The sequence below is a fragment of the Belonocnema kinseyi genome, chromosome 8, assembly GCF_010883055.1.
Source record: "Belonocnema kinseyi isolate 2016_QV_RU_SX_M_011 chromosome 8, B_treatae_v1, whole genome shotgun sequence".
Classification (NCBI taxonomy): domain Eukaryota; kingdom Metazoa; phylum Arthropoda; class Insecta; order Hymenoptera; family Cynipidae; genus Belonocnema; species Belonocnema kinseyi.
The window spans coordinates 29,959,257-29,974,913 of record NC_046664.1 but is presented as its reverse complement, the minus strand read 5'-3'; the positions used below and the strand labels follow the sequence as shown (position 1 = coordinate 29,974,913).

At 29.8% G+C, this 15,657-nt stretch overlaps 1 pseudogene; it reads right to left on the bottom strand.

Annotated features, from left to right (window-relative positions):
- The window catches only part of LOC117178427, a 40,162-nt pseudogene extending 32,704 nt beyond the window's left edge, over positions 1-7,458 (bottom strand).
- Positions 7,459-15,657: the final 8,199 nt, after the last annotated feature.

The following is a 15,657-nucleotide window of genomic DNA, read 5'->3' as shown; positions in this document are numbered from 1 at the left end:
ATCAAAATTGCCACTTTTGAACTTGTTAAACCACTCATTACACTGCGTTCGACCAAGAGCATGCTCTCCGTAAGCTTTGACAAGCATTCGATGAGATTCTATTGCCGATTTACCCAAATGGAAACAGAAAATTAATGCTCCCCGCAAATCGTTGTTGGAAGGCACATATTTCGACATTTTCAAGAGCGAAAAAAATCACGATGTCATATGACACTTGAAATGTTTGGTATTGGATATTGTTGACAGATGACAGTACGCCAATTAGCACAAATGGTAAGTTCCGACAGTGTCTACAAGTGTGCCTACTGGCCGCTAGATGGCAATACCGGTTTCATATGTATACACCTGGTATATTGAAAGTCAAGAAAATTCCAACTCCAAATGTGCAGAACCAGAGAAACATAAAATGCAGATCCAGAAAAAGAACAAAAAAAGACCAAAAAGACCAATTTTCAAGAAACATTCACATCCGAATCACAGCCAAAAACAGGCACCCTCGATAAAACAGTTGAACCCTCAACAATACAGACAGACCCCCACTTGAGAAGAAAATGTCAAGCAACTAAAACAGATCAGTTTTCAATCATACATTTGTACCCCCAATTCCAACTGAAAAAATAAAGTTTTAAGCAAAAAAATACATTTTCTATTAAAAATTGTAAATCTCCAACAGATTAGTGTAATATTTAATAAAACAGTTACATTTCCAACTGAATAGATGTCTAATAAATTATTATATTATTTAGCTAAGTAGTTGAATTTCAAAGAAAAAATGAATTCTTAACGAAAAATGTAATAGTTTATATTTAATCAAAAAAAGATTTTTGTTTTAAATCAAAGACAGTTAAATTAAAACAAAAGACGATTTCTCATCAAAGTAGTTGAAAATTCAACCAAAACCGATTCTTTAATTCATAAATAACAACAATTTTAACAAAATTGTTAAATTATTAAGCCAAATAGGATATTATGAAAAAAAATCGACCTTTTTTACCAGAAAATATTTGCGTTTTGGAAACATGTTGATTTTTGAATAAACAGTATAAATCTTAAACTTAACAGATGAATTTTCGCCCAAGAAGTTAATTAAAACAATTAAAGAAATATTTAACTTTTGTGGTGAACCTTTAAATGAGATACAGTGAAACTTTTCACTAGTTCCTCCTTCTATAGCTCTTCCGAGAATTGACGCCGCGCCGCATGTTGGTGTAACAGGTGCGGCACAGGGTGCGCGGGATCTGCGGCTGTCACTCAGGCAAGCAGTCAAGTGTGAACAAACAAAAGCGGAGCAGGCTATAATGAGTTAGTTGCCACCCACCGTCAGCCCCGAAACCAGAGCTATAGAAGAGTTTCACTGTACTCAAATTTTTAGGCAAAGAAATCAGTTTAAAAAGAAAGAAAAGTTTCTAACTTTAAGCCAAATACAGTGAAACTCTTCAATAGCCCTCCTTTCTATAGCTGTTCCGACACTTGACGCCGCGCCGCACGTAGGTGGAACAGGTGCTGCGCGGGGGGCGCGGGATCTGCGGCTGTCACTCAGGCGAGCAGTCAGACGTGAAAAAAAAGCGGAGCGAGCTATAATGAGTTAGTTCCCACCCACTGTCAGCGCCGAAATCGGCGCTATAGAATAGTTTTACTATAGTTAAATTTCCGACCTAAAAGAAGATCAATTTACTACTAATTGGAAATTTTTACAAAATATTGTATTTTTAAGCACCAAGGTTAATTTTCTACTGAAAGGTCAAATTAAAAAAAAAAACCGTAAATTTTCAATCAAATAATTTGAGTTTCAAAACTAAAAAAGACCAATCTTTATCCGTAAATGCAATACTTTAATGTTTATTGAAAACAATTAATTTAAAAAAAAAGAATTTTCTACTAACAAGTTAAGTTTTCTACTAAATTGTTCAATTTTTCAGCCAATGAGACGAGTTTTCTAGAAAACAGTTGAATTTTCAAGCCGTAAATCAGAACTTTAAATAAAAAAGTTAATTTTTAACCAAACACTCGAATTATTCGTTTAAAAAATTGATTTTTAACCAACAGGAAACGAATTTTAAAGAAAGTTGTGGAATTTTCAATTTAAAAAAATAAATTATCAACTGAAAAGTGTATCAATTAATATTTCGAGTAAAGATATGTATATTTTAAATAAAAATTTTTTGAATATAATCAAAAAGACAAATTCTTAAGATACAAATTCGAAGCCTAAACCTTAACTCATTAATTTTAAACCAAAAAGATGAATTTTTCACAACGAAGACCATATCTACTACAAATGAAAAAGTTTCAATAAAACAAGTGAGATTTTAACCGAATATTTTCATTATTAACTAAACAAGATAAATTTTGAACCAAACATGAAGCAGTTAACTTTTCAGTTAAAAAATTTATTTTAAACAAAAAAAAGTTGGGTTTTTTAACAGTTAAACGAATTTTCAACAAAATAGATCAATATTGAACAACAAAAATTTAACAACAAAAAAATTGAGAGAACAATATTATTCAACATGACTTCAAAAAGATGAAATTTAAACCAAATAGTAAAATTTTCGACATAAAAGATGAATTATTAGCCATAAGCATTGATTTCCTGCCAGAAAAGATAAAGTTTCAAAGAAAAAAAAATACATTTTCAAACAATAAAATTAATTTTCAACCAATCGGAAATGAATTTTTAACAATAATGTTAAATTTTCGACAGAAGAAAAATTTTATTTAATAAAAGATTAATTAAAAAAATATATTTTCAGTCGAATAAATTAATTTCTAATGAAATAAATGAATTTTTAATCAAACAAATTAATCTTGAACTAATTATCTGAATTTTTGTTCAAAAAGATCACTTTCCAACCATAAAGATTAATTTTCTATCAAAAAAGACGAATTTTTATAATAGAAATGAAAAAAAAAGATAACTCTTCAACGGAAAATAAAATGGTTATATTTTTTACCACAGAAAAAAGGAATTTTGGAAAAATAGATAAATTTTCAAATAAAGAAATAACTTTGTCAAGAAAAAATATGAATTTATAATCACATAGCTGAATATTCTACTACAAAATACGAATTTTCAACAAAATACATGAATTTTTAACAAAATAGTTACTTTTTTAAATAAAGAAATTATCACTTAAGAAAATGCATAAATAAAAATATGAATAAATAAAGAGCTCTATAGCTTCAGTCAATATGTCTTTCTGAATGATTATTCTGCCCTTCAAAAAAAGTTCCAGAAACTTACAATAAAATTCAATTTTTTTTTTATTTACTCCGCATATACTGTAAAATATTTTTTTCAAGATTAATAACAATATCCGTTTTAGAAATCTACAAAAACCCTGAATTCTCTAAAATTGTCTAGAATTATTAAAAATGTTACCATCTTCGAAGTCTGTGTATTAAAAATATTTGCATTCTAAACTAAAACTTCAAGTTTTTGATTTTTTTTATGAACAAATTTTTAATTTTTTAATTTAACATGCTGTTAGAAAAACTGTGAAAGTTCATTACAAAACTTGTAATATTAAGCAAATTTTTTTTAGCCATTCTGAGTTGAAACGCCTTTATAAAAATCGACGCGCGTTAGATGTATCTTGATGAGAGAGTCTTTTAACTTCTGATTTGTTTAGGCGGTAGCGCTCCGATTTTGTAACAGAAGAGTCCGCCCTCCATTCCTGCTGTCAGCATTTTTGCAATTTTTGTATTCAATTTATTTTTATTTTACTTGATTAATTAATTTATTTAAAAATAGCCCACATATTTTTTTAACCATTTTCTTTTATTTGAACAAAAATGTTTTCAACCTCTACCAATATTCCTCCAAGAAAAGTTTCGCAAAGAAAATTCTACAATTTTTTATTTAATTGAACGATAATAGTTTGGTAATTATAATTTTCACATGCGATAGAAACAAAAAATATAAAAAACAGTGTAATAAGAATCAAATGAATATTCAAATATCAGGCAATATTAAAATAAAATCACATAAAAATAGAATATGAATAAAATAAATTTTGTATTATTGTAATAATATTAATATTTTAAATTAACAGTAATGAGTGATTTTTTAAAACAAAAATTGCATAAGCAATCTGACTTTTCCAAGGGTGTCACAGCACTGACTTTTCCTTGAAATATTGGTTTTGTAATTGGCGCTCTTCAAATACATTTAATAGTTAAATGCAATAAAAAAAAATTGGCAAAAAATGCCCTCAGCAGGAGCTGATCTCGGACGTTCGGATTACAAATTCGAAGAACTACCGCTTGACACAAACGGGTTGAAAAAAGTTTGTCGCGCGATCCATGTAACGTGCTTAGATTTTTTTTTCAAATTTCCTAATGAAACTTTTTAAAATGGCAATGATAATGTGGTTTTTCAAAAAAAAAATTTCTTACCTTTTTCGTCTTGTTCGCAGCATTATTAGAAGTCTGTTGGATTTGAGTAATGCTAGGATCATAGTAGTGCCATCTTTCGTATGGCGCTACTAAATCACTATCTCGACGATAAGTTGCAGTCCAATTCATTATAACATTCTTGAAACTCGATGTATGATAGGGAGATTCCAAAAAGTAAAGCAGCCATACCTAAAGACAAGAAAACCTTAATTATGATTAACCAATATTTAATAGTTTAAACTCTTCAAAAATTATTTAAAATACACCAAACTCTCGCTTTAAGTCAAGTGTCGGGGGTTGCTTACAAATAACCTTGAACTCATTTCGGAGGGATTGAAACATAAACTGAAACGAAAATGCTCAGTTCTCTTTATTTAATAAAAAATACTACAATCGAAAATTCCAGAGCAATTTTGCCGGACGAAATATTTCAAAATAAACGCTTCGAATCAATAATAATTGGTGAATAATTGGTGACCCTGGCGCTAACCATTAACCCGACAATGAGCCTAAAAAATTGTTTTTCTCTTTACCTTATCTTAAACAAATAAAGTTGTTCGCCACGACATTCACTTTTGCTACTTTATCTCAGACAATCGCTTATTGAACTTTAGGGGTCATTAAATTTAGAAAAGAACTTTGCCTAAGAGAGCTATGCACAAAGTTTCAACTGCAGAAAAAGTTTAAATTGTAAAAATATTTTCACAGGTTATGGGCCCAGTACTTTCAGAGGAAACAAGCATCACATTTCAATGTTTCTGAAAAATGTAAGTAACTGAGAAAATAATTGTAATTTTTTAGAGTTCTTGGTAGCATTTTGAAGGTAATTTCCCATAGTATTTTTCAAATTTATTGAGGTAATTTTATAACTGTTCCTGAATTCTGCCCTAGGGTCAAACAATAAGAAGAATGATTAGGACTTTAAAATAAATCATTTAAGTGGGACGATGGTCGTGGGGGCTAAAGCGTAGGCTTTCGACCCACTCCGTCGACTTGCGGGTTCGATTACCGCCTCGCACTCTGGAAGAGCCTCGGCGACCCATGCGGTGAACACGGGCCTAGCATGGGAGTAGTTCATCCCCGGAAAGTCAGGGGACCGGTACCTCTAGAGAAAAAAGGTTTCTTTAAATACTTACAACTGCTGCTCTCTGTGTATGGGGGATGTGTAAACGAATAGGGAAGAAGTAACAAGAAAAATATAAGCCCGTAGGGGACAAATTATAAGCTTCCACTACACAAATAGATAATTTAGAGGCTCGACTTATTCAACATGACAAGGTTTTAATTTTACGGGGATTTAAATACCTGATCGAGAGGTCTTTGATCGTTTTCATCCACGTAGCCTTTGAATAAACGTAAGTCAGCCTCGGCAGGATTATCGCGAATTATTGTACATGAACTGACGGGGCAACCCTGTTGTATAAAAACGTCTTGCTTAACTTGAGCCTCACCCATCCCATAGAAAAGAAAATTTTTCTTTAAGGGGATTTCAGCATTCGCTTTGTTGTATTCTGGAGGTACGAACATTAGCTGAAAACGTAAAATTATATTAAAATATTGTAGAAGAGTGCGATTCGGGATCGAATGTATTTAAAAGTATCTTCCAATATGATAAAAGGAATAAGAAAATTACTCTTGTAATAAGAACTTTCACAGATGAATCTAGTTTACCAGCAATCGGTATCAATATTGGCAGAGTCCACAGGTAAAAAAAAAGAGCTATACGCACAGAAAATTCGCTGAAAATTTCCTCTTTTCCAGCATCCTCTATTCATGCCAAAAAAACTTGGCTACTTGTGTCTAAATTTTGATACTCGTAACCACTCCCCAAAAATATTACACTTGAAAGGCAGCAAAAATTGTGATAATGAATTAAATTTTTGCAAGATATGCATGATTTCAGCAATTTGCAATGCCTACAAAGCGAGTGCAAAGAGATTCTTTGGCATGGTTAAAATTTTTCTTCATAGTTCCTATGGACTCAAGGGACGAAAAACAATTGTCGCAAATTACAAAGAAGAGTAAGGAATTTTAAAGGATTTTGAGAGATTGGTAGAAATTTTAAACGATTTTGAAATGTTTAAAAAGGAAGTGAAGAGATATACAGAAATATTTTAACAAAATTGTAAGAAATTTGAAAGATTTCAAAGAATGTGCACAGATTTCTGAGGATTTCAGAGATTTCAATGAACCCAAAGTATAGACGAAAACAAAATTTAACTGGCCTAAAGAATTTTTTTCGTAATTTATGAAACCCGATTCGAGATAAAGGCGTCATGAAACTAAAAAAATCTCTTTGACAATCAATGTAGAAAATTGACATTCCGATGATGCGCGAAATTGTTAAAGGATATAAATCAATTTTTGGGAATTTTAGTAGCTTTTAAAATATTTCAAGGTATTTTAAGATTTCGAAGGATTTTACAGGATTTTAAGTCATTTTCATGGGATTTTAAAGATTAAAAGTAAATTCAAGGTAAGTTAAATAAATATTGTGTTAAGTATTATGAAACTAGAAACTTTAATAATTTAGACATTTTTAGTTAGAAAAATGAAAAAATCCTAAAGTACTACAATTTCGAAGATTAATAATTCAAATTCTTCCATTTTAAAAATTTGCAGTTTAAATGCTTTTAATTTAAAAAGGATTTGTAACTCGAAGCTCTGGAATTCTCAAGAGTTACAATTAAGAATTCTTGAAGTTTGACAATATAGGTAGAATTACAACTTATTTGATTTTCAAGAATCATATTTTAAAGGTATGTAATTTGGAAAAATTTTTACTTTATCATTCATGAGAGTGTTATGTAATCGTCCAAATTTTCGATCTCTGGTTTTTAACGGATCTTTACGTTTCGGCACTCACAGAATCCGAAAATCATAGAATTTTATCGGGGTTTGTGTTTCTGTATGTCTGTCTGTCTGTATATCTTTATTTATGGTTACCTGAATGTTGTAGCCACGCTAACTTTTGAAGGATTTGTCCAATCTAGTCAGCCTTTGATACACTTCTTACGGTTTCCAAAATGAAGGTTAAGTTTGTAAAGCAGAAATGTTTGTGAACGTTTCTTATCAATGGGTAGAAGACTTGCAAACTATCCAAATAATATGTTCAATTTCAATGAAAATTGGAAAAGTTATATACTTTTCAAAATTTTGAAAATGTTTCGAAAAATAGAAAAAAAATTTTTCTTATAGACTTGAAAATTATGTTAATAACATTTTTTTATGCGATGGAAATTCAAAAAGTGATTTGCTTTTCAACACTTTGAAAATTTAAAAAAAAAAGGAAAAAAAAATTTTTTTTCAATAGATTAAGAAATATCATTTAAAAATTCTACTAGATATAAAATGTATGTTTTTTGACACTATTATCAGGAAATTTCTTAATTAGACAAAAGTTGCATAAGTTGAATCATTTTCAAAAATCTGATATTTTGGTTTTTAAGAGATATATGAGTTTAAAGCGTTGTTTTTAGTAGATTTTAACAGAACTTACAAATTATCTTTATGAAGTTTTTCAAATGGACACAAATTATCGAGTGCGAAGCCCGAGTTTTTTTAATGAGAATGTAATGGTAAAAACTGTAGGTGCTTTGAGAAATTTCTTTAAAAGCAAATCGAAAAAAATTGCAGTTACAATTTATGGCTGTAATTCTTCAGAAGCTTAAATCACAGTCTTCGATTTAAGTGATAGTATTTACGATATTTGAAAAAAGGTAGTTAAAGTGCACGCATTAAACTATGAAAACGAGCTATTCAATTTTGAAGATTCAGAACTGAAAACTTTTAATTTTCAAAGATGTATGAAAAGTCATTCTTAAATTACAATGGTTTAAAGATCACAAGTTTTTTTTCAAAAGTGTATTCGAAATGTATGTAATATGGAACATTTTTTAGAATATTTCAATTTTGACGTCTTACAGTAAAATATTCTTCAATTTTGATGATTTTTAAAATTACAGAATTTTTACTTGCAAAGAAAAAATATAATAATCTTCAATTATAAATGTTTTACATTAGGTAATCTTTAATTTTAGAGATAGGCCATTCAATTTTTTACAATTTTGAAAAGTTAAAGTTAAAAATGCTTGAATTTTAGAAATATAGATTTTCAAATTATTCCATCATTAAGGCTTATATTTCAAAGGAATGTAATTTTTTGAGTTTTTTTAATATTTTAATTTTGAAGATTTACAATTAGAAATTCTTTAACTTTAACGACTTGCAATTCAAAATTCGTCAATTTTGAATATTTCTTAATAAGGACTTTATAATCATTATAAAAAAAAACATTTCTGTGTTGAAATGTTGTTACAGGCTTATACTGCCCAATATGTCAAAGGCATTTTTGGTTAGAGTTGTATTTTTATTTGATCATTTTGCATTTGGTTTGTTTAATTATATGAAATCAAATAATTTTTTTTTAATAATATAAAAAACATTTTTCTCAAAGTAGATCTTAAAAACTAAATATTTGGTCCAACTAATCGTCTTTTTCAGTTTATACCTTAAATTTGGAATTTTCTAATATCAATTCTACAGATAATATTTTTGAATACAAAAATTGTATATTTTAAATTTCAAATTAATAAAATTAATTCTAAAAATAATCTCTTCTAACAAGATAACCCACCATAGAACCTTATTCAAGTTAAAAAACATTTGTGTTTTATGCTACTCGTGCGCGGTTAAAGTAAAACAGTCAAATTGTGTAATAAACTATTAAACATATTATATGTTTATTTATAAACTTTTTGCATTAAATAACTATTTTTTAAAGAGTTTTAATAGAAAATCATTAGCCTTTAGAGAAGATTTAAAGTTTCTAAAACTGTTAGGTTGCGTTCGTTTTTTCCCCGAAAATGAGCATTTTTATTTGCAACTTCTCGTGAGAATTCCCAGTTATTAACAATTTTCGGATACGTTGGCGTTTTACATCGAAAATCTGTATTTTTATTTAGAAAACTAATCATCAGCTTTCGAAGATTACAAACTTTTGTACAATTGTAGGTCGATCTAGCGATTTTCGCCAAAAATGTTTATTTGGGCTTCAAAGAAAATGGACATTTTTGGATTAATTTAAGATATTTTTTGTCAAAAATTGTTATTTTTTATTAAAAAATCATATGAATTTTCGAATCATCACTATTTTTAAGACTATTATTGAAAAACAATAAATACACCATCGATAAACAATTTTTTCGCGTTTTATATAAAAATTGAGTAATTTTCATTAAAAAATCATCATAAAGATCATGAAGATTTCAAAGATTTACCATTTTTTAACAATTTTATTAAACAAATTATTATCATTAAACAATAATCATTTGAATTCAAAAATGAAACTTGTAATTTTAAACAACTTTAGGTTATGTTCATGTTTTTTTGTCATAAATTGGTATTTCTTTTATTATAAAAATATTTCGCGCTTTTTTGTATTATTTTTTATACTAAATACTATGAAATCGAACACTTTTGCATCAATAATAGTTTGTATTTTGATTCCGATATAGCGTTTCCTTCTAGAAAATAAATAAATTATTGTGCAGAATTACTGAAAATAAAACCAACAATCTAATGACTAAATTTGGAAAACCACAATAAAATGTTCATATTTTAATTTGAAAAATGATAACAAAATTCCAAAGAAAGAAAACAAAAAAATTGCTGTTTTTGGACAAAAACAAAAAAGAGGAAAGAAAAACGAGAAGGCAATTAACCAAATCCTCTTGCTTCCCTTTTTCATTTCTTTTTTCATTTTTATTATTATCAAATTACAACGAAAGAACATTTGTAAAAAATAATCACCGACGTTTCGGCACTCATACAGCACCCTCATCAAGGAAAAAGACAAACAGAAAAAAAAATTTCGAGCAGGGTAGAACAGCAACGGATACACGATGCCCCTCTCCCTAACACCCGAGAATTAAGTCAAATAAATTCTTGATTCACGGATATCAGGGGAAAGGCATCGTAGTTCCGTTTCTGTTGCTGCCTGCTCGAAATTGTTTCATTTTATTATTTGTTTGAAATTTTTTCTGCTTTATAATGGTGCTATATTACTGTCCAAACACCTTCTTATTTTTCTTTCTTCTTTTTTATTTTTGTCAAAAAAAAACCTTTATTTCTTCTTTAGAATTTTTGAAAAATCTTTTATGAAGTTTTAATAGGAACATTTGATGGTTGTTGTCCAAATTTGGTCGTTATATTCTTGGTTTTATTTTCAGGCATTCTGCACATAGACTTGATTATTGGACGTAAAATAGGAATTTAAATTTGACTTCAATCTCATTTAAATGTCTTGAATTTCAAACAAACTATGCAATAATATTATTATTTATCATGATTACATAAAAATTCTTACCTGGGAGCCATCTATAACTCGGATAAAAAGCATTTGTCTGGAATCTGTACGTAAGCTGAGCCAAATTTCTTTTTGCCAAACACTCATAATCACCAACAAGGTTCCCAACAAGAAAAAAACGTATAGAAAACATATTTTTAATGACAACCTGCTAAAGCTCTTATAGTCCAGTGTGTCAGTCATCATTCGCGACATTCAAATAATCTAAAAATTTGTCGAAAAATGATAATTATATAAGTGACAAATAATGTTTAAAAATTCTAGAATTCATTTGGATTACAAACTGCTATTTAAATAAAAATATTCTTTGGTAAAAAAATTGATAAAAATAAACTCTTTTTCTTGTACATATCAATTCTTACACTTCCTTACTTCTGTATTAATCTGTACGCTTCTACTCTAGGCGACTTTCTCTCATTTTTTCTCAATCTCTCCTTTAGCCCTTTCAACTCCTTCATCCACTTTTCACCCATTACATCCTCTCCTAGAATCTTTACCACATTTTCTTAGCAGTTTCCTTTATCTTTGATTCCTCTCCTACATCTATTCCAAACATGCTCCAATGTTTTCTTCTCCTATTAATATATTGTGTACTTTCTGTTTTCTTCCTTTTCCCAACACATCCCTTTCCTAACCTCGTTTCCTAATCCAAATCTTGCTATTCTGGTTCATCTTCTCTCTACACATTCCTTTTGTAAATGCTATGTTACTCCTTCCTTTTTTATTATCTTATACCATTTATTATACTTTAATTCCTTAATCAATCCCAATCTTTCCATTGATTGTCTTTCCCTGTCCCTCGCCCCTTCTTTCTAATTTTATAATGTAGTCCGGTGACTTTGGTTATAAATATCTCCAATAGGAAAAATGGTTTAAAAAAACTATACAGTACATGTTAATCTGTCTTTATTTTTGCGCGGATTGCATGCTTAGCGGTCATTGTGAAAAAATCTGATGAGGAACTGGCAACCTTTATTTGCTTGAAAGCACCGAAATAACTTACTTCGAGTAGATAGGTCTACTTTGAGTAGCTCCTGTATTGTAAAATTTTCCTAGAAAATATCGAATTTTTTTTTTATTTATTCTTCAAAGCCTTGAGAACTTATATCATATTTTGAAAACCTGACTCTGAAGTAGTTTACAAGAAAAAAAGTTATCTTCAATACTACTGCACCTACCAAAACGAGCCAGGGCTGTTAATGTTTGGAAAAGGAAAAGCATTAACACCATATACATAGATTGTATAAAAACAATGAACTTAGGATAACTAAGGATCCAGAAGCCCGCCCGGTCCTTTGAATGCGCCGCTATACAATTCAATGAAGCAAACATCTCTACTTTGTCAATATTGATCGAACGTTTTTATATGGTTGTATTAACAGAAAATTAATATATTTGTTTACATTTTGTTCATTGTACTAGCTCCAGTGGTACTGAAAACAATTTTTTTACTTGAAAACCACTTCATAGTCACGTTTATGAAAATAATTAATTGTTTGAAAAAGATATAAGTTCTTAAGGCTTTGAAGAATAAATAAAAAAAAAACATCAAAATTTTCTAGTCAAATTTGACAATACAGGAGCTTCTCAAAGTTAACCTATCTACTCCAAGAGCATTATTTCGGTGCTTTTCGACAAATAAGGGCTGACAGTTCTTCACCATATTTTTGCACAATAATAGATGAGCATGCAACCGACGCAAAAATAAAGAGAAATTGACATGCACTGTACGGGTTTTCTTTAACATTATTCCTCTCTGAGATTTTCACGCTAAAGTGACCGGACTACATGAAAAAATTAATGAGTGGTTCTTCATAGCTTACTCCATGCATCTCTCTTATATCTCTTCTACTAAAAACTCCCTCCTTTCTTCTTCCCATCTTGTTAGTTCTACCGCTCTCCCTCTCCCTACTTCTGCCTCCTTCAAATACTTTTTCGCTAACTACCCTCCCTTTACTCCCTTGACTTGCCTCATTCCTTTGTGCTTCTTCTTTCACCATCTATCCCGGCGTCATTTAGTCTTACGTCCTACTTATATACCTTCTTTTCTCTATTCCCTATACTTGTTTCAATATCCCTGCTGTTTCTGATCCTTTCTCTTATATGAGCTCTATGATCTCCATTTGTTTGCAAGTTATATCCCAAATATTTAAATTCCTTCACTTCTTCTAACTTTACTCCCTTCCATCTTGCAGTATATTCTTTCTTTCTTACCCCTCCTTTTCAAAAACTCATTATCTTAGTTTTTTCTACATTTAAATTCCACTTTTTCTCATCTAAGTATTTCTCCAAACCAGTAATTAGGCCGGTCATCCCGTCTTCATCATCTGCCATCGAAACTATATTACCGCGCAAGCCGGCATATATATCTTCCGCTTCCATCCTAACTCCTCCCTAAACCTTTCTCCTAATTATATTTTCTAGGGCAAAGATTAACATATTAAATAAAAGTGGGCTTAGAGGATTATTAGTGCCTCTTGTATCCCCTCTTTCGTCATTTTACTACCTATTTTCCGTCTAATGAGACAAACGCCGTCTTCAAGTTTACGAACATTGCTATCATTGCCGCCTTTTCCCTTTTAATCCTTTTATTTATCAGATAATGCTGAACATATCATTTTTCCCCAGCTTCTTTCTTTAATGTCTTCGACAAAAGAATTAAATATATAGTTTATATAATGTTGACAGCGGCGTCACACCCATATAATCTTTAACCTCCCCCCTTTGTCTTTTTTCACTGTGGGTACCAGTAATCCTTTTTTTCATAACTCTGGGCACCCCTGTCCTCTCCATAGCCAATTACAATTTAGCTTGACTATTCCTTCCTTTGTTATGCCCTCTTCCTCATCTCTTTCTCTACCATATCTTCACCATTTTCCAACTTGTTTCTCTACTCCTCCTAGCAAATTCATGGGATATTTTTGGACTCTACCATGTAAATATTTTGGTTTCCTCTTATTGTTCTCTTTCTCTCTCTATTTACAGCCTTCCAGACCTATTAGCCTTCCAGACCTATTAGCCTTCCAGACCTATTCTTCCATCCTAATCTTCTCCGCCTCTTCCCAAAAACATTTATTCTCTTCCTATTTCTTTTGATAACAAAATTCAGTATACTTCTTCTATTTTATCCTATATTCTTATTTACTACTTTTTTCTTTTCTCCATTCTTTTTGCTTGTGCACTCTAATCCTCTTATTATTACTTATATCATTGTTTCCACCTCCTCGTTTATATTTCCCTCCCCTATTTTGATATATCTGTCATTTTCTCTGAACAGTTCTTTTCATTCCATTGACCAATCCCCTTTTCCTGCTCTTTTTACCTTTGCTTCCGTTTTATCCGTATTGCTATTACTTCTTTCTCCCTATAATGTCACTATTGAGGGAAAGTGATCTAAATCAATATAATCTACTGCCCCTATTTTTTTACCTTCTCTTTTACCTCATCATCCACTATCTCATAATCAATTTCCGTTCCTCATTCTCCTCCTGAGCGTGTACATCCTTCTTCCTCATCTCTCTATATTTCCATTTAAGATAAACCATCTTAACTCCTACAAGCTCTTCAACAACTTCTTTCCCTTCCCATTGCGTACCTTAACTTTGGATTCTCTTCCTGTCTCTTCTCCTCATTCCCTTCCATTGAAATCCCCACCTATTATATATTTTCCTTATTCTCTTTTATTTCTTCTGCTTTCTTCTGCATATTACCGCTTACATAAGCCCCCACTATTTTTCACTTCTCTCCTCGCTTCGTTACCGCTTTTACTATTAATCTTTATAAATAAAATGTTTATATAATTTAAATATTCGTTTTTTGTGTTTTATCCTTCACCATGTGTGCAGTATAATATTTTGGATACACTACATAACACAACAGAGATTTCGAAGAATTTAAAAACCCTATTTAAGGATTTTCGAAGCCAGTTTATAAATTTAAATTTCTAAATTTTGTTTAATCAGCTGAAATTCTGAGGGATATATTTACATAAAAAGAATATAATGAAAGAATACTCTATTTGCAAAAATCAAATTGGAAAACTCCAAGATTTATTTTTATTTAAACAAAAATACCGTTTTTTGGATTAAGCTATAGAGTAAATGTATCAAGTATCTCAAAAAATACTATTATCACTTTTAGGTAATAATTTCTGACCTTTAGATTGTTGTGTAAATAAATAATTGAAAATATATAGGTACTTAATTTGTTTTTAATGCCCAATATACAACTTTCAGTGTTCTTTCTATATCAAATGAAATATTGTTTTAAAATATAACAATCAGAAAAACGGTCGAGATTTTTCTTTAATTTTTTAAAGAAAATGATGTCTTGATCATTTTTTCTAACATGTTATATTTCAAGTTTTACGAAAATATAACAAAATCCGTTAGAATAGTAGTTTTCTTTTCAATGATGTCTATTCCATCGTAAAAAAACACTTTTACTTAATTTTTTTTCTAAAAGTCTGTTTTTGATTTCATACATTTTTAACTATTACTAAATTTGTCTAAATTTTTTTTATTGCGCTATAAATCTGAATCAGTCGAAAATGACTGATTCCAATTCAATTTTGACTGGTTGGAAAAATGTGAACTCTGGGAATTAAAAATCATTCAAAGGTTACTTTTCATATCAGTCAGTTCGTATTACCAATAAAATCAGTGATTTTAAATAAACCAATCTCTTGAAATTTACAACTAAAAAATATGAATTTTAGACCAAAAATAGCGTAGTCGAATTTTTAATTTCCAAAATCAATCTAAAAAGAAGCTTAGTTTTCAATCGAAAAATAAAAATTTTTTTAATTAAATTCTTGAATCAAAGTCATACATAATTAACAAACCAGTTACACATTCAACAAAGTAATTGAAAATTTAAATAAATAAAAAATT